General features: G+C 36.7%; 1 long non-coding RNA gene and 1 other non-coding gene across 2 annotated transcripts in view; one reads left to right on the forward strand and one right to left on the reverse strand.

The window, feature by feature from the left end:
• The window catches only part of LOC109264214 (uncharacterized), a 475,998-nt gene that overhangs the window by 291,277 nt on the left and 161,477 nt on the right, over positions 1 to 23,244 (reverse strand). Inside the window, exon 3 of the long non-coding RNA XR_002078658.2 lies at positions 15,066 to 15,113. This is a non-coding gene — a long non-coding RNA (uncharacterized LOC109264214). The remainder of the gene's footprint in view (positions 1 to 15,065; positions 15,114 to 23,244) is intronic.
• On the forward strand, positions 9,510 to 9,616 carry LOC128776639 (U6 spliceosomal RNA). The gene has a single exon (XR_008421805.1). It is a non-coding gene; the product is annotated as a U6 spliceosomal RNA (small nuclear RNA).

A 23,244-nucleotide genomic window follows, 5' to 3' on the forward strand; every position in this document is an offset into this window, starting at 1 on the left:
CCAAGATACTGTATGGAAATGTGAGGAACCCTGTAAATATTCAATAAGATGTTAGTGTTTTTAGTGGCCCTCGGTATCCCCTGTACATGGGATCAAAGGTTTGAGGGGCCCTCTTGTGAATCCTATGTGTCCCCTCACACCAATGATCCATGTGAAAATGTTTCCTGGTCTCTGCTCTGAGAAATGCAATTGTTTTGATACTGTTAGTTATGGCTACAATTTCAAAAGTCCAGACTCTAACATCTGAACTTTATTTCTTGAAGAAAAAAAAAAATGATAGAATTTACTTTTTCCCCATTTTTTTCATAGAAATTCCATCTTGCATAATTTAACTTGCCACTTTTTATTTTTAAGATGACTTCTACTTTCTGTGACACAGTTTCTATAAATTATGGAGAAAAGCACAAACTTTGCATGTTACCAGGAAATTATGAGATGACAACGAGCCTCAGAGAGAATCATCACACAGAGAATCAATTATGGAAGGAAAATGTTCAGGCTCTCATTCTCAAGGTTCTTGAACAGAAACCCTCTTCCAAAGTAAGAGGAATTATTTTCCCAAATGATAGTTTCAGTCCCTGAATCCTACTCTAAGCTAAACCCCAGCTGTGTTCATTTTACTTAATTTTCCCTCAAAGTGGAGATCAATAAGGATGAAATACTGTGCATATGTAGCACCTTGTTTCGAAAGAGTCCAACAGGCTTTAAGCATATTATGCCATTAATCTTCCCAGCGGTCTGAGAGAAAGAAGTGACAAGTGTAATGTCCCTGTGCTTGCAAATGAGGAAACCAAGGAATGACAAAGGGGATTGAATATCCAAGAACACAGTGAATCGGTGGCAAAGCTGGAAGAAAGAAATTGGGTATTGGGAATTGTGATTATTTTAAGGGCGTAAGAATACCCATAAATTAAATAATAAGATAAAACCCAGCTGCTGATTGCTGAGTGTGTTGAAACCAAAGTAGGGAACATGTGGGCCTTCCAATATGCACAATAGACCTAATGCTCCCAAGGTGCCTAGGATGATGCTAACAGATGCCCTGTTGAGTTTCCTCTCCCTTTGGGCCCCACAGTTGCAGTCACTTCTCACACCACGAGAAATCGTCTGACTGTAATTGGCTACAGATTTCCAACCCTAACTTCAGAGTTTTATTTCTTTCATGTTTGTCTCCTCTCATACTCCAAGTCAAATTATCCACCTATTTTCTTTCCTCTCCAAAGTCTACCTATATAAGGGTTGATTAAATTCCTGTCATTTTTCTTGTTTTAAAAAAGTAAATGGCCTAGAAGACCATATTTTCTCAATACAGGCATTGGTGAAATGAAATTTAAATACAGTATAAAGTCTTCTAAAGCTATTCATCAAATGAGGGTAGTTTTTTTTTAATACACTTGAATCATATTTATGGCTGAGAATATTGTTATAACAGCTGTTAGGAAAGCAGGAGTTCAAATTTTTGTAAGTCATCAGCCAATTAAGAATGTCAAAGTATCTCTTAAACACTTTAAGGTTAGTCGATGAGCAAGTTACTTTGATATCAAAATCACGTCTCTTAGGGCGCCTGGGTGCTCAGTCAATTAAGCATCTGACTTTGGTTCAGGTCATGATATCACCATTCATGAGTTCAAGCGCCACATTGGGCTCTGTGCTGACAGCTCAGAGTCTGGAGCCTGCTTCAGATTCTGTATCTCCCTCTCTATGTGCCCACCCCCTGTTCATGCTCTCTCTCTCTCTCTCTCTCTCTCTCTCTCAAAAATAAATAAACATTAAAAAAATAAAAAATAATGATAAAAAACATCAAGCCCTGAGAGAAGAGTGGGGTGACTTAGGAGTGAACACCAGAAGCAGCTGCTTACTTAGCATTTTCCCCTCTTCTCATCCTTCCAGAGTTTTGTTTCCAGTTTAATAATTATAAATTTCAATTAATAACCTGGTTCAAAGCAAGCACTTCATAGCATTAATGGGGTTAAAGGAAGAACATGAATTAGTGTATAAGAACTTTTCTAGGAGATCTCATCACCATCTGGGGTGAAGGAGTGAACTTTTGCTGAATACTGACTGTTGCCGTACATGAATGAGCAGTTATATCTCTACTGATTGGGGGGGGGGGGGGTATGCGTGTATGTATAGGGTAGAGTGAATAGAAGAAATCAGTGACCTGTGCCTAGTTCAGATAGTTCTTATAAAATCTGTTATAGTAGTAGGAACAGGAAAGGAGTGTAAAGAACTACTATGAGCTAGTAGTGGTTATTACTAGAGTCCATAGGCATGAACCCTAGAGGCTTTGAATGTGAACTTCAAAAGAAGTATTGTGGTAGGTAGTTGTTTGTTCGTCATGCTAAAATAGTGCCATCCAGGGAACAGCACTGGGGAGCAGAGTCTCCTTCCTGCTGCCTTTGAATTTAGACAAATAAAAGAAGGAGCAGTCTACTTTCTCTTGCCCATTAATGGAGTTTCTCTAGCTTGCATCTCTTTAGGAAAAGCTACCTTGGATGAAATGTTACTGTTTCACTTTCTACAAAGTGATTAGCATCTCCAATACCTACCTATAGTAACTGCTGCAAGTTTCAGGTGTCATGGGCCTATAGTTTCAGAAAGCTTCCACAAGGTAGAGGATTTACACTGTTTCCATGCATAAGATTTGTAAGCCAACTTCTGTATCTGCATAAAACATTAGGAAACACATATCCTTAAAAAAGAGCTTGATTGATAAAACATTGTTATGGGCTGAATTGCAGCCTCTCAAAAAAAGATATGTTGGAAGTCCTAACCTCCAGCACCTCTGTCAGGCAGTTAGTTAGGCAGAAGCGAGGAGATCCTGGCCATCCCCTGGGAGCCACCCTGGAAGGTTAACAGCCACACCTTCAGAGCCACCCGTAAGAGCCTAGCACAGGAAAAGCCTAGCACAGAACTGGCTCAAAAGCCACAGGGGACTTCTAAGAGCTAAGCATGCACACAAAGGGTCCAAATTGTCCTTAACTACCTTTAAGGTCACAACAACAGCTCATTAGACACTCATCAATATACAATACATAAATAACTACAATTATAACAGAATGCATCACGGGTAGGCACATGCGCAGAGGCCAAAATGTTATATAACAAAGACCTGTCAATCAAAATGTCAATCAAACCCAAATTTACATATGCGATAAGCAGGCTTACAAGGATGCAGCTAGAGCTTTTCGGTGCCATTGCCACTCTTGCTCCAGCAGTGGTCCACTTGCACACTTGAAATGCACTATACTTATCTATTCAATAAACTCTATCTCCCCATTCTGGTCTTGGGTCTCCAATTCTTTGGTGTATCTGGGACAAGAACCCAGTGACCTGGTAACACCTCAGAATATAAACGTATTTAAAAATAGAGTCATTACAGACAGAGATAATCAAGTTATAATGGGGTCATGAGGCTGGGCTCTAATCCAATATGACTGGTGTCCTTTTAAAAAGGGGGCATTTGGACACAGAGACAAACATGAGTAAAGAAAGACAATATATGAAAAGACAGAAGAAACACAGGGAGAACACTATGTGAGGTAAAAGTGGAGATAGGAATTACGTGTCTACGAGCCAAAGATTGTCAGTGATCCATCAGAAGCTGCAGGAGAGACACAGAAAAAACTTCCTCGTACAGTTCTCAGAGAGAATCAACCCGCCAGTTTTGAACCTCTAGCATTCAGAAGAGTGAGACAATAAATTTCTGTAATTTTAAGCCACCCAGTTCTTGTTACTTTATTATGCAGCCCAAGGAAACCAATGTGCACATTATTATCTCATTTTATTTTATTTACTTTTAAAAATTTTGTTTTTAAATATTTTCTCCATGCAGCGTAGGGCTCAAACTGACAACTCTGAGATCAAGAGTCATGCACTCCACTGACTGAGCCAGCCACGCATCCCTAATATACCATTTTAATTACTAGTTTCTAATATATAAGAGAAAAGAACTAGACTTGGAGCAAATATTCCAAATAGCGTTTTTATTCCAAATAGAAGCAACTGCTTTTAGTCTCTCAGAGAAAATGTCTTTATGTTTGAGCAAATATCTTCATGTCCATAGGTGATATTCTTAGTTAAGACTCATCACCAAAGTTTTCTAGAGATCATAATCCCTCTCCAACTTATATCTCAGCTTACACCATCATACATTAACTCCTTAATTAGGTTTATAGCCTATATGGATCAGTAATCCTGCTTGCCACAGACCCCAATGCAGCAAGTATGTCAATACCCAATTCAGACTAGAGTGGATTTGATATCCTTATGTTTTAAATTTTCTATGGTTATGAAGGACAAACCTCAGTAAATCTTGCTTCATTTTAATCTGTGACTTCTTTTCTTTTTTTTTTCTTTTTTTTTTAATGTTTATTTATTTTTGAGACAGAGAGAGACAGAGCATGAACAGGGGAGGGGCAGAGAGAGAGGGAGACACAGAATCTGAAGCAGGCTCCAGGCTCTGAGCTGTCAGCACAGAGCCCGACGCGGGGCTCGAACTCACAGACCGTGAGATCATGACCTGAGCCGAAGTCGGACGCTTAACCGACTGAGCCACCCAGACACCCCAATCTGTGACTTCTTTTCGACATTAGTTATTCCCAGTTAGACTCCAATGGAAAGTCACTAATTATGACTCCTATCAAAACTGGAAGCATTTTTGCCACCTAGTAACCAAATGGAATTTCTACTGAAAGAAATGCTTAAACATGTGGTCTATTCTGAGAAAAAAAAAAGGTACAGCTTTCACTCTATAACAGTTTACTCATTTTTGTCCTCTTGAGAGTAATAAGAGTATTACCAAAAGTGGTGTCTGAATGTTTCAAATCAGAAGATGAGAAAACAAATTCTTCTTTTTGAATGGCCTAAATTTGATTGTAAATCTCACTATTGTTTCTCTTCTGCAGGACTAGGAAGAGGAGAAAGTTATTTTGGTCTTAATTCACTCACAAGAGCATCTTTGTTGAGCCAACCAGAGCCAGTTACTGTTGTGTGGGTAGTGTCTGTGGCAGTTGAGTGAAACTGAAGACATTTGACACATCGTGAAGAAGTTTAATCTCTTGCCAACCACAAGTAACTAATTGCCAGAGAGAGTTCCTTCCACAAATTTGAGATTTCAGAGCATTCTCTTTGCAAGAAATCTTGGCTTCAGTGAAAAGACATCTGAGCCTATATTTTCTTTTCATTTTTCTATGGAGGTTGTCTCTGTCTTTGTCTCTACCTTTCATGCATATTTGATCACTCTTTCCATCTGTTAAAAAAGAATTCCTTTTTTTCTTTAGAAATAGAATTTCTATTTCTTTCTGGCATACACCGCCAAAAGTTTTGTTTTGTTTTAGTTGACACACACTGTAACTTTAGTTTAGGTGTATGACTTAGTGGTTTGACAAGTTTATCATTTTTTTATGCTCACCACAAGTATAGCTATCATCTGTCCCATTATATCATTATTATAATATCACAAACAGTATTTCTTATGCTCTATTTTTTTTATTTTATTTGAATTCCAGTATAGTTAATATACAGTGCTGTATTAGTTTCAGGTATAAACTACAGTGATTCAAAATTCTACGTATTACTCAGTGTTCATCACGATAGTACACTTTTAATCCTTTTCACCTGTCTCCCCCCCACCTCCCATCCGGTAACCATCAGTTTGTTCCCCATAGTGAAGAGCCTATTTTTTTCTGGTTTGTCTCTTTTTCTCTTTGTTCCTTTGGGTTTTTTTCCTTCAAATTTCACATACAAGTGAAATCATATAGTATTTGTCTTTCTTTGACTGACTTATTTCACTTAGCATTATGCCCTCTACATCCCTCCATGTTGTTGCAAATGGCAATATTTCATTCTTTTTTTGTACCTGAATAATATTCCATTATATATAATGGAATTATCCATCTACTGATGGACACTTGGCCTGTTTCCATATCTGGGCTATTGTACATAATGTTGCAATAAACATTTGGGTACACATATCTTTTCCAATTACTGTTTTCATACTCTTTGGGTAAATACCCAGTAATAGAATTACTGGATCATATGGTAACTCTATTTTTAATTTACTGAGAAACCTGCATACTCTCTTCCACAGTAGCTCCACCAACAGTGCACAAGAGTTCCATTTTATCCACCTCCTCACAAACATTTTTTTCGTGTGTTTTTTACTTTACATTCTTACAGGTGTGAGGTGACATCTCACTGTGGTTTTGATTTGCATTTCTCTGATGGTGAGTGATGTTGAGCATGTTTTCGTGTGTCTGTTCGCCATCTGTATGTCTTCTTTGGAGAAATATCTGTTCATGTCTTCTGCCCATTTCTTAATTGTTTATTTTTTGGGGTTGAGTTGCATTTTGGATACTATCCCTTATTGGATATGTCATTTGCAAGTATGTTCTCCCATTCAGTAAACTGTCCGTTAGTTTTGTCGATTATTTCCTTTGCTGGGCAAAGGTTTTTGTTTTTTTTTTTAATTTTGATGTAGTCCCAATAGTTTATTTTTGCTTTTGTATCCCTTTCCTTAGGAGACATATCTAGCAAATTGTGGCTGAAATCAAAGAAATTACTGCTTGCAGTCTCTTTTAGAAAATTTTTGGTTTCAGTTCTCACATTTAGATCTTTAATCCATTCTGAGTTTATTTTTGTGTATATAGTAAAAAGTGTTCCAATTTTATTCTTTCGCAGGTAGCTGTCCGGTTTTCCCAACACAGTTTTGTTGAAAAGACTGCCTTTTCCCCATTGCATATTCTTGACTGTGTTGAAGATTAATTGACCATATAATCATGGGTTTACTTCTGGATTTTCTATTCTTTTCTATTAAACTATGTGTCTATTTTTTGTGCTAGTACCATAGTTTTGATTACTATAACTTTGTAGTATATCTTGAAATCTAGAATTATGATACCTCTAGTTTTGTTTTTCGGGGCTATTTGGGGTCTTTTGTGGTTCTATACAGATTTTGGGATTATTCTAGTTTAGTGAAAAATGCTATTGGTAATTTGATGGGTATTGCACTAAATTTGTAGATTGCTTTAGGTAGTATGGACATTTTAATATTTGTCTTCCGTTCCATGAGCATAGAATATCTTTCAATTTGTGTCATCTTCAATTTCTTTCATCAATGTTTTATATTTTTTCAGAGTACAGTTATTTCACCTCCTTTGTTAAGTTTATTCCTAGGTATTTGATCATTTTTGGTACAATTGTAATGGGATTGTTTTCTTAATTTCTCTTTCTGTTACTTCGTTATTAGTGTATAGAAATGCAGCGGAGTTCTGTATATTGATTTTGTATCTTGCAATCTTACTGAAATCATTTATCAGTTTTACTTGTTTTTGTAGAGTCTTTAGGGTTTTCCAAATACAGTATCATGTCATCTGTGAACAGTACAAGTTTTACTTCTTCCTTACCAGTTTGGATGCCTTTTATTCCTTTTTCTTTTCTGAATGCTGTGGCTAACTATTGCAGTACCATGTTGAATAAACCTGGTGAGAATGGACATCCTTGTGTTGTTCCTGACCTTAGGAGAAAAGTTCCCAGTTTTTCACCATCAAATATGATATTATCTGTGGGTGTTTTCATATATGGGCTTAATTTTGTTGAGGTATGTTCCCTCTAAACCTACCTTGCTAAGAATTTTTATCATGAATGGATGCTATACATCATCAAATGCTCCTCAGCATCTATTGAAATGATAAGATATTTATCCTTTCTCTTGTTGATGTGATGTGGCACCTTGATTGATTTGTGAATACTGAACCACTCTTGCAACCCAGCAATAACTCTCACTTGATCATGGTGATTGATTTTTTTTAAGTTTATTTATTTACTTTGAGAGAGAGAGAAAGAGAGAGTATGGGAGAGGAAAGAGATAGAGGGAGAGACAGAGAGAATCCCAAGCAGGCTCCACACTGTCAGTGTAGGATGATTTTCTCCTGCATTTTGTTGATGTGGTGTATGACAATTGATTAGTGAATACTGAACCATCCCTGCATCCCTGGAATAAATCTCACCTGCTCATGGTGAATATTATTTTTAAAGTATTTTTGTATGTGGTTTGCTAATATTTCATTGAGAATTTTTGCATGTAAGTTCATCAGGGATATTGACCTGTAGTTTTGTGTGTGTGTGTATGGCATGGGGGGGGGGTCTTTTTCTGGTTTTGGCAATGTTGTCGTTTTAGAATGTTATCTGGAAGCTTTCCTTCCTCTTCTATGTTTTGGAATAGTTTGTGGAGAATAGGTATTAACTCTTCTTTAAATATCTGATAGAATTCACTTGTGAATCCATCTGATCCTGGACTTTTGGGCCTTTTTTTGTAGTTTTTTTGATTTTTGAATCAATTGTGTTACTTTTAATTGGTCTGTTCAGATTTTCTATTTCTTCCTGCTTCAGTTTTGAAAAATTTTATGTTTCAAATATTTGATCCATCCCTTCTAGGTTGTGCAGTTTGATGTCATATAGTCAAAATTCTCTACTTCACATCATTTTCTAGACATGCTAACTTGGTTCTAGCATAAGTGAAGTTCTCCAGAGAGAAGAACATGAATGATCAAATACTTAAAAGAGACTTGTCTACATTTAAACATGTTATTAAATCAAATCTGTAGGCTAAGAAAAATGACTAATAGTTCATTTGCAAGCTGAATTACTGCATTTGCATAATTTTTTAAATCCCAAAGTTTTTGTTCTTGATCTGACAAGATATGTGAATAACTGAAAACATAACATACAAATTCCTGTTTTACGTTTTCAGAAAAATATTGTTTCTCCAAGTGTTTCTAAAGTTTCCTAATCCACAAGGCACAACCTTAAGCAAATGCAGATCCATGTATCTGAGAGCTAGAGGAATTTATACAAATTAGGAAGTGGTAAGACGAGCCCCAGACAAAGTATGGTCTCAGGTAGCAATACAAGAATGAGGTGACTGCACATGTCAATCAATCCACTAAAATTAATTAGGCAATGCTATACACGTTTGCAGCATAAGACCTACAAAAGTGATGGTCATTATCCTAAAGGCTCTCATATCAACTTGATATTGAAGTGTTGACTTCTTTGTCCTAGGCTGGTCAAGCTTTTATGACTGTCAGACACTGGGGAGAAGAAAGGTTCTAACGTTTTTCTTTAAAGGAAGAGAAACACTTTAGGATTTACTAAGGTCTTACTAACAGGAGTTAGTGTAAAAATTAATACCCTGAGGTGGCCTGCACTTACTAAGTACATTTCCAAGTGCCTAAATTCTCATGACAGAGAATATTCCATATATCCAACTGTACCAAATGACAGAGAAATACTCAGAAGACACGTGAAAAATACTGCTAAAAACTTTTAATCTCTGGTCAGTTTAGGGATTTGAGAAGAAAGACATAGATGATAAATGTATCCTATGAGTCAAATGGTCTTGTATTCCAAACCTGGCTCCATCATTTATAAATGATATGACCTCAGTAAAAGTGTCCTTATTTCTTTTTGCACCTCAGTTCTGTCACCTATAAAAAGTGGAAAGTATTGTGCTCACTTCAGCAGCAGATATACTAAAATTGGAACAATCCAGGGAAGATTAGCAAGGTCCCTGCACAAGGATGACACACAAATTTATGAACCATTCCATATATTTTTTAAGTGGCAAATGTACTACTGCATAAGGTATGATCTTTAAATGAGATAACACCTCTTTTAATACTACTTAATTTAGAATTAGGCTCACAGTAAGCATTTGATAAATGTTAACTCTTATGTACTAGCAAATAAATATATGTAATATATATTACTGTGCATATAATATATAGCATGCATATATATAGTGCATATGATTTAAATATATAATTCAGTTCTGTAAGTGAATAGGTACCCTTCAATTAATTTACAAAAGGCAGTTTGCCTGGACATGATGATCATCTACTCTAATCCAGCAAGTATATCTTTCTTTAGAAAAGTCAATCTACAGGGAATATAGTCAATTTTGTATAACTTTGTAAGGTGACAGGTGGTAACTATACTTTTTGTGGTGAGAATTTTGTAATATATATAAATGTCAAATCACTATGTTGAACACCTGAAACTAATACTGTATGTCAACTGTACTGTAATTTAATAAAATCAGGGGCACCTGGGTGGCTCAGTTGGTTGAGCATCCGACTTGATTGTGGCTCAGGTCACTATCTCACCAAACATGAGATGGAGCCCCACGTCAGGCTCTGTGTTGACAGCATGAAGCCCGCTTGGGATCCTCTCTCTCTCTCTCTCTCTCTCTCTCTCTCTCTCTCTCTCTCCCTCCCTCCCTCCCCTGCTCAGCTCTCTCTATCAAAATGAATAAACTTCTGTAAAAAAGTATCAATCTTATCATTATTTGTCAAAGAAATAGATAAAATCCTGTGCTTATTTGACTCAGAAAGAGCTAAGTTAGAACCCTGACTCAACCATTTAATATATAAGTGACTTTGGGTGTAATGTTTTTTCTCCCTGTGTCCACAGGGAAAATTAGGATAATAAAAGAGCATTTATCTCATATACATTTTTTAAGAGATAATATATACACAGTGCTTAACTCAGAGCTTGGCATTTATCTAAAACTCGCTATCAGTTACTATTACTGATTGTTATTAGTTTAAAAAGGTCTGTGTCTACCAATTTATTAGGTTGGTGGCATAGGTGTTTCTTTAGTTGCAGCTCTCTTAGCTGAGATCAACAGTCCATGTATATAAGTGGAATTGGTGGACTCTAGTCAACTAAAACACATTACCAATGTCTAGGGGCCAATAGGAAGAAAGTAAGTTATTTTCAAAATGTTCTGCTGCAATGACATATGTTTTATAAGTGAGACAAAAGGATACAGGTTGTTGTATAACACATGCCAGCATTCCCCACTTCCCTTTGTAGCAGAGTAACTAGCAAAACTCCTAATTATTGAGCAGGTACTTTGTAAGTATAGTGCTAACCACTGGAGACAAAAGATTAAGAAATAGATATCCCCTGTTCCCTTGTGGGGTTATAATCTAATAAGGACGGTAAGCACTTAAAAAGTATCTCACAACTAAATATATAATTATAAATTGTGTAGGTGCTGTAAAGAAGAAGTAAAATTTGTAGCTGGAGAGAGGGAAACAGAATCTGAAGCAAGCTCCAGGCTCTGAGCTGTCAGCACAGAGCCCAAGGCGGGGCTTGAACGCATTATCCGTGAGATCATGACCTGAGCTGAAGTCGGACGCTTAGTGGATGAAGCCACCCAGGCGCCCCGGGAAAGGTATTTAAAATACAGTTTGGGGGCACCTGGGTGGCTCAGTCAGTTAAGCATCCGACTTTGGCTCAGGTCATGATCTCGGAGCTGGTGGGTTCGAGCCCCGCATCAGGCTCTGTGCTGACAGCTCAGAGCCTATGTCTCCTTCTCTCTCTGCCCCTCCCCCACTCATGCTCTCTCTGTCTCTCTCTCTCTCAAAAATAAATACACATTAAAAATATTCTAATAAGAAATAAATTACAGTTTGAAAGGCAAAGACAAAAAATAAATTTAAAATTTCTAATTACTAGGTAAAATGATTGTTACATGAAAAGAAAAACCATAAAGCAGAGAGTTTCCATGCAAACTCAGAATTCCTTCTAATCCTGTATTTCTGTGATTCCATGAACAGCAAGAGAATTTAAAAAAAAATTTTACTATAGTTGACACAGTTGACACACAATGATGTTACATTATTTTCATAGTGATTCGACATCTCTACACGTTATGCTAGGATCACCACAAGTGTAGCTACCATCTGTCACCACACAATAATACTGCGATACCATTGACTATATTCTCTACACGGAAAGAGAATTTTAATTGGCAGTTAACTCTTTAGTAATTAGACCCGGATGATTGTATCTGAATATTCAAAATCCCAGGCTAAAATTTCTATCTCAATTTTAAAGCCAAAGAAGTACACATGAACAGAAAGATATTATTGAAACTTGATGGGATGAGATTCATGATGTGCAACAGTGAAAGGGCACAGCTTATCAAAAAGAAACAGATGCAATAGAAAAAGGAAGGCACTCTGCACTGTATGGGGATTCAAAGTTGAGAGTAGACATATGGTAGGAAAAAATTTATGTGTCAAAAAGAAAACCAAATGTGAGAGTAACAAGAATCCTTGAAACTTATAGACCAGAGAGAGAATATAGATGACATTTTCCTTAAATAAATAAAATACTTGGAGAGTCAAGCTGTAGTAGTGATGAAGAAGAACTCCAATTATCCTTACAACTCTTAGAGGGCTTAACTCATCAACAGAGTATAAAATATGTTTTCTTGCCTTGATACCAATTTAGTTCTTCAGATGGGAAAAGAAGAACTTGAGAATCTATTACTCTGAGTCTAATTTTGACCACCAGAGAAGTGATTTGTTATGTAATGTATTCCAAATTTTGGGACAGACCATTTTGCTTCAGGGATTTTAATAATGAAGGAATAAAAAAAATATTCACAACATATTCCTTGGAAGAGCACTAACTTTTGGATGTGAACCTTTATGCCATGTAACTCATTACTCTTGGAAGGCTCTTAAAATAATAAAATGTCATCTAGGTCCACTACTATATTCTCATGATGAAGCTGTTTATTCATCCAGGTAAGATGTAGGTCTCATTGATCAGGTACTTTCCATTTAACTGAACTCTAAATGGGTGATTAGTGTGGAGAGCTTCAATTGTTGGCCTCTAAATACCTATGTTAGCCAAGACTTTACTGAAAACGATGGTTCTCAAACGTTAAGATATATTGGAATCAACTGGAAGACTTTTTAAAACACAGTGCTCTATGCTCCATCTCCAGAGTTTTTGTTTTAGAAGGTCTGAAAATTTGCATCGCTAACTAGTTCCCAGACACTGATGTTACCAGTCTTCTGACCACTTTGGGAACCTCCTATCTAACAGAAGAAACAATATCATGTTGAAATGTCTGTAATCAAAACCTTCTCTTAAGGCAGGTGAAATCAGTGGCTCAATTCTCTTCTTTCTGCCAGAAAAGGAGCCACTCCCCAGTTTCTCAATCCTGTCTACACAATAGGAACCGTCCCTGGGAAGTTTTTAAAAAATATTTCTGTCCAGGCTTCCTCTACCTCTGGCTCTGATTAAATGAATCTGCACTTCCAACCCGATCATCCCACCCAGTTAAGTTTCCAGGTGATTCTATTCTGCAATCAGTGTTGAGAATCACTGACTTTCATGTTGACAGGTCTTGAGTATTTAGCTCCTCAACCTGATCCTGTTGGCATCACCAGTTAACAGCTGTCATCTAAGCAACTTACCCTCAAACCTTGAGTTAATTAGGCATCATGCATTAGTGAGGAGCTAAACACAAAAAGGGTTACCACCATCTAGAAACCTTAATTTTGAGTTGACGGGTCAAATACTAAACATTTTTACTACCATGGGCAACAACAAACAAGCATGTCTTGAATAGTTACAGCATACTAGGGGAAAACAACCCTTCGTGTTCATTCCACAAGTAAAGAGGGAGCCCTGGTTCTCACACACAGGAACTTAAGTTGTTAGCTTCCTATCAGCATGTTCAGAGACGATAATCTTACCTATTGCCCTGGAAAATCCCTTTGCAAAAGTCAAGGCTGGGGGGAGGATAAAATTGTTGTAATGGACGGTACACAGTAGCTGCTCAAATGTGACTCACTTAAAGCCTGATAATTTTATGCAAGTGAAATTTTTAGAAATGTAAGCTCTTCTTTCAAATAACAATATTTCCCTTTGTTTTAAAATCATTGACTGTCAATTCTACCTATATTCTTTGTATCCAATACCTAATGCTTTTTTTTTTTTAACCTCTGAAACCAATGACTGAATTGCTGCACATGAAAAAGAATGGGAAGTGAATTTTAATTCTACATTGTTCATTTGAGTTTCATTCCTTATTTATATGTCCTAAAAAACCACTCCCCAAATCAATGGACTAGCATATATGGACACATGTTCATTATATTATTTTTTTTCTCAGGACTGTGTTCAGGAACAAACTGATAGATATGGATAGAAGTTACGGATATTGCTCATATATTATCTATCTTCTAAGCAATGAAAAAAGATTATCTACAAAGTTACGGATATTGCTCATATATTATCTATCTTCTAAGCAATGAAAAAAGATTATCTACATGATAGCTGTATACGTTATCAGTGATCATTTCATCTGCATGCAAGTGAAATATTTAACCATTATCATTATAAGAATATCATATAGTTTACTAAAACAACTGATCATATTTGCCTCTAGATTAAAGAAAACATATTACTTTATATTTGCAAAGGTAAGTAGGCATTTTCATAACTACCATGACGAATATTTAAATATATGTAACTAAATTTTCAACCACAAGTTCTCAATGTTTATTGCTTCTGAACATATTTTCCTCAATTCAATAACTTTTCTAATAACAAATAATTTGTGCAAAAGATTTAGTGTGCTTACTAAACACTAAAGTTCAGTACATGCAACACAGAATCTAGAAGTGCTAAGGAAAGAGTGAAGAAAGATCACCTCAGAAACTCAGAAATTTACTTACAGAATTCAACCCTAGAGTACTTGGTAAGTGTTATGTTTCTTTCTAAAAGCAATGGAGAATTCATCACTTAACTCTGAGCAAGAACCAAAGAAATGCATTTTTGAAGACTGACTAAAATGTGAACCTTAAATGGACAAGAGAACTTTAACAAGGTCTTGTGCAATTTGTGGCAGCAGCAAAACAAAAATCGGTAAGCTACATACTTGTGCATTCATCTCTCAAGAGAGAAGAACCTGCACTTTGCATAAATAGCTAACTGAAACATTAAGTATGCACAAGTGCACTCTAATTTGGGAGACTCCATTCGTTTCTTTAAGAACTACATTGGACAGACAGCTTCTTTAGATGTGTGTATATTATGTTCTTGAGATAGCAAATAGAGATGCTAGTTTTTTACTTTCAAGAATTATTTTTCAGTTTTCTTGTTGTCAAAATTACTTATAAGTTTCCAGAAGCAGCATTAAATTTAGATAGTCTGGGCCCTAATAATAAAAGCATGAGATGAAACGTACCTACCTCTTCAACGTTAGCTCAAGCCCAGCAGAATCAGCAGCGCCAAGGACTCTGGAGTTGAATTAAAGAAAGATGTTATTTAATAAAAGATAGAAAGAACTGATATATACATTTTTTCAAGTGTAAGGAGAAGATGGCATAGTGAATACTGATTCTACAGCTTAGTGATCCACAGACGCAAGACAGACAGCAAGTATGAGTGCGAGTAGGGACAGGGTAGGGTGACAGATGGCAGTTGTAAACGTCTTCACCTTGTACAATTCTTATAGCATATGATCAGTAAAATTTTGCTGAATGAATAAAGGCCATATGTATGGTATTATGATCTCAACTTTTTAAAGAAACTGAAAACAGGAAATAAGACTCTATGCAGAAACTAAACATAACGTTTAAACGTGAACATTACAAAACAAAAACGTAAGTAATTTTAACGAGATACACAGAACACAGAATTGCCGATGTTTATAATACCCATTGCTCTTACAATCAAACTGTGTTTGTTAAAGTAGAGAAAGATATACTTCCTGACTTATTTCTTCAACAGGGAGTATTCCCTGCACTCTGCCTCACTCTCTAATTCCTGACCTTCTATAAGCTAATCATTTAAATAAATACATTAGATCCTACTACTTTCCTACTTACATTTTCCAACAGTTTCCAACTGTACTTCACAAAACAAACAAACCCTATGTCATGAACTACAAACCCCTGCATCAGTTGGCCTCTCTCTACTCAAACTTCCCACCTCCAACTCATCTTCCCCTCTTTTCATATCCCATTGCACTAGGACCTTCTTCTCAGTTCCAGAAATACACAAGCTGTTCCCCACATCAAGGCCTCCAGGAGCACAGCTCACTCTCTTGGAATATCACACTACTTGTTCCTTGCCTGGGTCACTAGTCATTTCTCAGTCTATGAGGAGACTTTCTCCCATAATCGTGAGGGTAATAGGTCCCCCGGTGTTATTTTCTCTCATTGCTCGCTGCCGTTTCCCTGCATAGTACTTATCATAGGTGATAATCATGGAATTTAAGTATTGATATGATCATCACCAGCTTCTTCCTTTCCAGTGGGAACTCCATGAGGGTGGAAACTGTTTCTTTGTAGCCATCACCTGGCAGAAAGCCTGACATACAGCAGGTGCACAGTGCTTCTGAGATGAGTTTATAACTTAAAATAGTGCCAGGATTCTATTTAAATTGCCTAGAAAAACCTCAGTCTTGTAGGTGAAATGGCAATTTAATGACAAAGAAAAATTCAATTCCACCTAATTGTCCATGAAAAGGCAAAGGTGACTCCAAAGAACTAACAAAAATATGGAATTGGAGTAGTAAGAACGAATCTATACTGTGTCTATTACATGAAACCTTAAAGACAGTGTGGAGCAAAATATTTTATTCATTTAATTTTTAAAAATTGTATTATGGTAAGAACAATTAGCATGAGATTTACCCTCTCAACAAATTTGTAGGTGTGTATAACAGTATTGTTGACTCTAGGTATAATGTTGTACAGCAGATCTCTAGGTTTTATTCATCTTGTTCAACTGAAACTTTATGCCGATTGACTAGTAATTCTCCACTCCCCCATCCCCTCAGCCTCTGGCAACCACCATGTCATGCTTTGATTCTATGAATTTGACTATATTAGATATCCTATGTAAATGGAATCATGCAGGGTTTTTCTGTGCCTCGCTTATTTCACTTAGCATAATGTGCTTAAGGTTCATCCATGTTGTTGTATGTTGCAGAATTTCCTTCTTTTTTTAATGGCTGAATGAAATTCCTTTGTATATATCACCTTTTCTTTGTCCATCCATCTGTTGACAGACATTTAGGTTGTTTCTGTGTCATGGCTATTGTAAATAATGCTATGATGAACATAAGAGGGCTAGTGTGTGTTCATGATCCTGTTTTCAATTCTTTTGGATAAATACCCAGAAGTGGGATTGCTGAATGATATGGTAATTATATTTTTAATCTTTTGAGGACCCCCCCTTACTGTTTTCTATAATGACTTCACCATTTACATCTCCACCAACAGTGTGAGAGTGTTCTCATTTCTCCACATCTGCATTAACACTTGGCTTTTGTTTTTTGTTAAGCCATTTTTAAATTTTGAACTTCTAAAATCTCCATAAATACTTATTAAAATAATGTTATATAGCTCTTTTTTATGTTTATTCATTTGTGAGAAAGAGACAGAGCATGAGCAGGGAAGGGGCAGAGAGAGAGGGAGACACAGAATCTGAAGCAGGCTCCAGGCTCTGAGCTGTCAGCACAGAGCCCAACATGGGGCTCGAACCCACAGAAGGCAAGATTAGGACCTGAGCCAAAGTTGTATGCTCAATAAACTGAGCCACCCACGCACCCTTATTGTATAACTCTTAAATCAAGCTCTCTTTTTAAATTTGTTGCTAAGGAAATAAATCAAATCATATAGTGAGCCTCCTACTCCAGGGCAACAGGTATAGATAGTGATGATTTAATAATGAAGAGTCAAGTGATAGTTGGCACTTTCAAAAAGCCAGTGTCACATGAAGCAGAGCAATTCAAATGGTTGCTGAGAACACAGTAACAATTTTCATTTTAAATGTTCAATGCAAAATAAGAAGAAAAAACACATTCTGCAGGATTTCTTTTTTCATTTACAAAGACTACTATTTAAGGAGAAAAGCAAAATAGCAATTAAAAACTGTTTAACAAATATGGGCAAATGACAGTACAAAATGTTAACAACCAGAAGCACTGAACCATGTGGATTTGGACTCCCAAAGTGGCCTTTAAATGATTGGAAAATTCAAGTGCTCTTGTCTGCTATTCTGAAGTGCTTTTGTGTAAGTCAGGAATTGCAACAAGAGGACCGTTCTTGGCTTCATAAGTACTTCCTATGAACTTTTGAAATCCAATCTGTATCTTCATGTACACAAATATCACAAGGGTAATAACTGCAGATGGTAAGTGAACTCTAAATCTCCAGCCTCCTGGGATTTTTCATTCCTAATTTTTGTTATCATAAGCTTTTTTTTTATCAATACACTATATAAACAGATTCCATTTATAGATATTTTTAGAGCAAAGGAAAAGATCCTATATAATCTCTACTGTCACAATATTTTTGGTTTACTTATCTAAGAGAGAAATGTAGTGGTATGTTCATGTATCTAAAACTTTATTTGGGTGAGTTGATTAAAAGAATAAAAAAGAATGGTATGATTCCTCTGAAAGTCTCCATTTTCCTGCTTTGGGGTAGTGTCACAATAACCATAATATATAGATGGATTCGATTTTCTCTTACATTTTCAGCCCCGACATTTATGATAGGATTTCCTAATGACCCCACAGATCAGGGCTTTTCAGGAGATAAATAATGTCACATCTGTAATACTAATTAATCTGGTTTTTTTTTTTTAATAAAAGGAGTTTTAGACAGAGCCTGAATGCATAGTGGCAACTAACCCAGCTCCAAGTCTACCTAGAGATGAAGATGAGAGAGATGGGGATGGAAATGGAGATAGGAAGAGGAGGAGGAGGAGGAGGAGGAAGAGAGAGAGAGATTCTCATGAAGTGAGGGCAAAGCATAGACCAAATATCACTGGCAGCTGTCAGAAGTTTTAAAGTGCTAATTTATATAAATATCTGAGATTATGAGTACGTTTTGGACACAGATTGAAATAAATGCTGGTAAGAGACAGGAGCAAAGTGTGACAAAACATCAAAAGACAGTAATAACCAATAACCAAAAACTAATAGATTACACAGTGCTCTTAAATTTTCTTGTCAGAGGATTTGGGAAGCCAAAAATGACATACAAGAGGTATATTTAAAATTAAGTCTTCTATTTCTTGTTATTTAACTGCACAAATCTATAGATCATAGTCCTATCTTTTGGCAAACTAACATTTTATGCATCTTCAATAAGAACATCATTATTTCCCAGCAAAAGAGTTCAATATTGATACTAATGTTAGGAACAAAATGGAAGAATGTAATTCTGATTTCTACATCTACTTCACTTTGTTTTCTTTTGACTCATAGAAGTGTCCCCTCTCCATTTAAGACTAACCCTTGAACATATGATCTTTGTATGATTCTTCCCCAGTTCCATGCACTTGAACCCTTCTGTCTCCCTCTCCATTGTTGCCTCAAAGATGCCCAAATTCCCCCCAATCTTTGAGCAATCATTTTCCTCTCTTCTTTATTTCACTAAGAAATTTCACTGGGTATATTCCTCCTGCTTCAAGTTCCATCCCTGCCACCCACTTCCTGTGAAAATTGGTTTTTGTCTCATTCTCACCTGAGGCTACTCTCCATAAAGTCAACTTCTAATCATAAAATTCGGTTGTTTTCTAAATCCTCATTGTCATCCTACGCATTATTGACAAACTAGTTTTTCATGAAAAAAAATCTGCTTCCTTGACATCATGAAATATTGCCTTTCACTGGATCCTTCTAAATTTTTGAGGGGTGTTTTTTGTTGTTGTTTTTTTCTCCAACTATTCTTCCCATTCCTTTCACTGCTCTTGTCCCTTAATTGCCAGTGCCCCCTCATCTTGATCCATTGATCTTCCTTTCAATACTCTCTTCATGGATTCCTATAATTTTCATTTATTGGCTCAGTGAAAAGTATGCCATAGAAAACTATGTATCTCCAGCAGCTGCTGAATCCTTCTTGGATGTTGCACTGACATATTCAACTCAGTGTTCTCAAACAAGGTATTTTCCCCCAACTATATCAGCTCCTAAAAATTCTCAATTTTTTTTCCAATTCTCTTTGACTTTTCCCTTTCCATAAATCTTTTTTGTTATGTCCAAGCAGCACTCAAATATAGTGGGTTTGTTTTTCACAGTGCTATTCGCATCCACCTTTTCCTATTTACTTCTGCTGCCATGATTCAACCCTAGATCCTTATTAACATGGTCTCTTCCCCCTTCCTTCCCCTTCAATACCTCTGCTGTCTTGTTATCAAAGTTGACATCCTTCAACATAGCTCAGATTATATGTTTTCTTCACCAAAAAGTTTCAATAGTTCAAATAAAGATCAGACTCCACCTGTCATTCATAGACCTGGTTTGTGTACATAACAACTTACCCCAAAACTTAGTGTCATTAAATAACTGGGTTAGGAATCTGGACAAGGCATAACAGGGATATCTTATCTCTGCTCCACAACATTGAGTGCCTAATCTGGAAGATTTCAAAGTTGTGAACTGGATTCATTTGAAGCTCAGTCACTCACAGGTTTAGCAATTGGTGCTAACCACCTCCTTAAGATGACCTTTTCATTGGGTCTTTGCATGGACTAGTTTGGGTTTCATCACAGGTTGATGGATGAATTCCAAGGGCAAGAGTCACAAGCAAAAGAGACAAGCAGAAACTCTTTTTTTTCTTTTTTTTTTAACGTTTAATTTATTATTGAAAGAGCGTGCATGAGCAGGAAAGGGGCAGACAGAGAGGGACAGAGGATCTGAAGCGGGTTGTACACTGAGACCACTGAGCCTGATGCCATTGGTCCCATGAGATCATGACCTGAGTCAAAGTCAGATGTTCAACCAACAGAGCCATCCAAGCATGCCAGAGCTCTATTTTTTTATGAACTAGTCTCAGAAATCACATAGCATCACTTGCACAGTTTTCCATTGGCTGGAATAGTTTCAAGCCCACTCAAGTCCAAAAAGAAACAGAATCTACCTCTTGGAGGGGAATGGCAAAGTTCTGGAAGCATGAGCACCACAAATACGGTTGTTGTCATTTTGGAAAAATACAATCTGCCACAGATCTCCACCAGCTGGTGTTAACCTCCATTCTCAGCTGGATACTGCACTAATGCCATATAGGGTTTTCCTTCTCCAGCCTTTGACTCCTCCTACACATGCACCCTCATCTTGAGGTGGGACATATCACCAACCCTTTATGGAATTATGTCCCAAACTAAACTTAGAAAATCAAAGTAGGGGCAGAAAAACAAAGAGAGATTCATTTACCTTACAATAATCTGGAATTCTAGATGTTATACCATTAGAGATTGCCAATCTTAGCAGCAGAAAGAATTTAAGGCTGTAGGCTCTTCATTCTGAGGCTGAAATTATAACGTGCTTCTTTTCTTCACCCCAATCTCCTATTTACTTGACCTGAAATGACCCTTCCCACCCCAACTCCATCTCCTACTCTAAATCCCTCTGCTTCTGGGTGAACCAATCCAAGCCTGATAAAAGAATGAGAGAAAAAAGGACCATCAATCTCGCAGAATAAATCAATCAAAGACCAGTGTAACCATGGTAGGAGACATATAGAATGGAGAAGAAAAGAGAAATTGAGTAAACTGAGATGAGCTCAATTGCACCTTGCAAGGAAAAGCAAAGACGGGTTTGAGACCTGCCTGTAGGGTTGATGGAGTAATAGAATATACTTTCAGTGATATGACATCCCAACCTCTTATAGCTCAAGAAACATAACTAAGGGTTTAAATAAATTTATTTTTCTTCTTGCAAACTCAGCAAATATCCAACACACTTTCACTTTCCTTCCTCTACACCTCAGCCCCAAACATATGCTTCATCTGGAATAAGTGTCTTCCCCAAATAAACATGTTGATCTTTTCAGCTCCCATTGAAATATCATCTTCTTTATAAAATCATCTCAAAAGTGGTATCTCCCTCAGACAAATACACAAACACAGTAATTTCCTATGTCTTTTATTACACTTACTACATGGATACTAGAGAACATTTTCTATACCCTCTGGCAAATGGAAAGATCCTCAGGAGTAACAGATTCTCACTTCTTTCTTCCCACAGCACGTTAGGCAATGCCTCAAATATAGAGAAGTTGGATTAACACATAACAAATTATTCAAATCTGTGAATGGAATTTTGCTGCAATCATACTTGGGATTTTGAGTATCATTCTGGCTGTTCCTTCTCATAAAAAAGCACACCAAAGCTAAAGAAGTTATAATTAAAAGCAATTATAATGATCAAGTTTTTGCCTTCAGAAGGAAGATGAGATTCTTCAAAAAAGAAAAAAAAACTAAATAATAATAAATTAAGATTGTAAAGACAAAGCTTAATCTATAAAAATTCAAGAGATTATATGTTAAGTGAATTCAAGTACATATAACAAATTTTGGTGTACTATTATTTTTGAAAATCCCTCAAAATTTAAAAATAGTAAAATCAAGACGAATAAAATTTTTGATACGTGGTTAAATTTTTTCCACTAAATTATAATGTACAGTTGGCCAAAATGGTATAAATGTTCCACTCATCTTGACAAAACTTTCGAGGGTTTTCTTCCTGACAACAGGCCCCTGACCACCCTTTCCTTAAAGCTTTTACTTTAAAAACATGCAATTTTAAATCCTTTCTCTGCCCCTTTAAGATATAAAGCTTCTCCCAGCTTCATGCCAGTTTTACAACCTACCAGTGCCTTTCCCAAGGACTTGGGAGGGATCCCTTTGAAATGTAATCATCAGAAAACATAAAGCCCTTCTATGCTAGTTTCTGTGGTACAGTAAGTGTCAATTAGCAAACACAGATGGCCTGATCACACTGACCAACCAGTCACCTAACATTCTCCTGCTTTTCCATTAGCTCACAAAGGTGTTTAACTCTCTTGTCTTTTGTTTCAAGAGAGTTAGTATCAATTTCTCTCCCTTATTGCAAAAGTCTTGAATTAAGTATTCCCTGCCTGTTTAACTCCATCAGATGCAAGTTTTCTTTGACAACTGTCACCTAAGAGAATTATCAGCCTAACTGACGCATGTCAAATTTAGAGAAAAAGTGTTAAGAAAATCAAAGTATTTTTTTATTTTTTTTAATGTTTATTTATTTTTGAGGGAGAGAGACAAAGCACAAGTGGGGGAGGGGGAGAGAGAGAGGGACAAAGAGAGAAAAAGAGAGAGAGGGAGAGAGAGAGGATCTAAAGCAGGCTCCAGGCTCCAAGCTGTCAGCACAGAGCTGGACACAGGACTCAAACCCACAAACCAGAAGATCATGACCCAAGCTGAAGTCAGACTCTTAACCGACTGAGCCACCCAGGCTCATAAGAAAAACAAAATATTTTTATAAACCATTCTAAACTAGTTTGGCTCATTAAAGACAAATCCATATACTTTCATACCTTGCCCTTTGGTGTTATCATCAAAGACAGAAGACTGGGCAGAAGTGGACAGAATGCTAAA

The sequence above is a fragment of the Panthera pardus genome, unplaced genomic scaffold (genome assembly GCF_024362965.1).
Source record: "Panthera pardus isolate Hobbes unplaced genomic scaffold, ASM2436296v1 HiC_scaffold_1, whole genome shotgun sequence".
Lineage (NCBI taxonomy): Eukaryota > Metazoa > Chordata > Mammalia > Carnivora > Felidae > Panthera > Panthera pardus.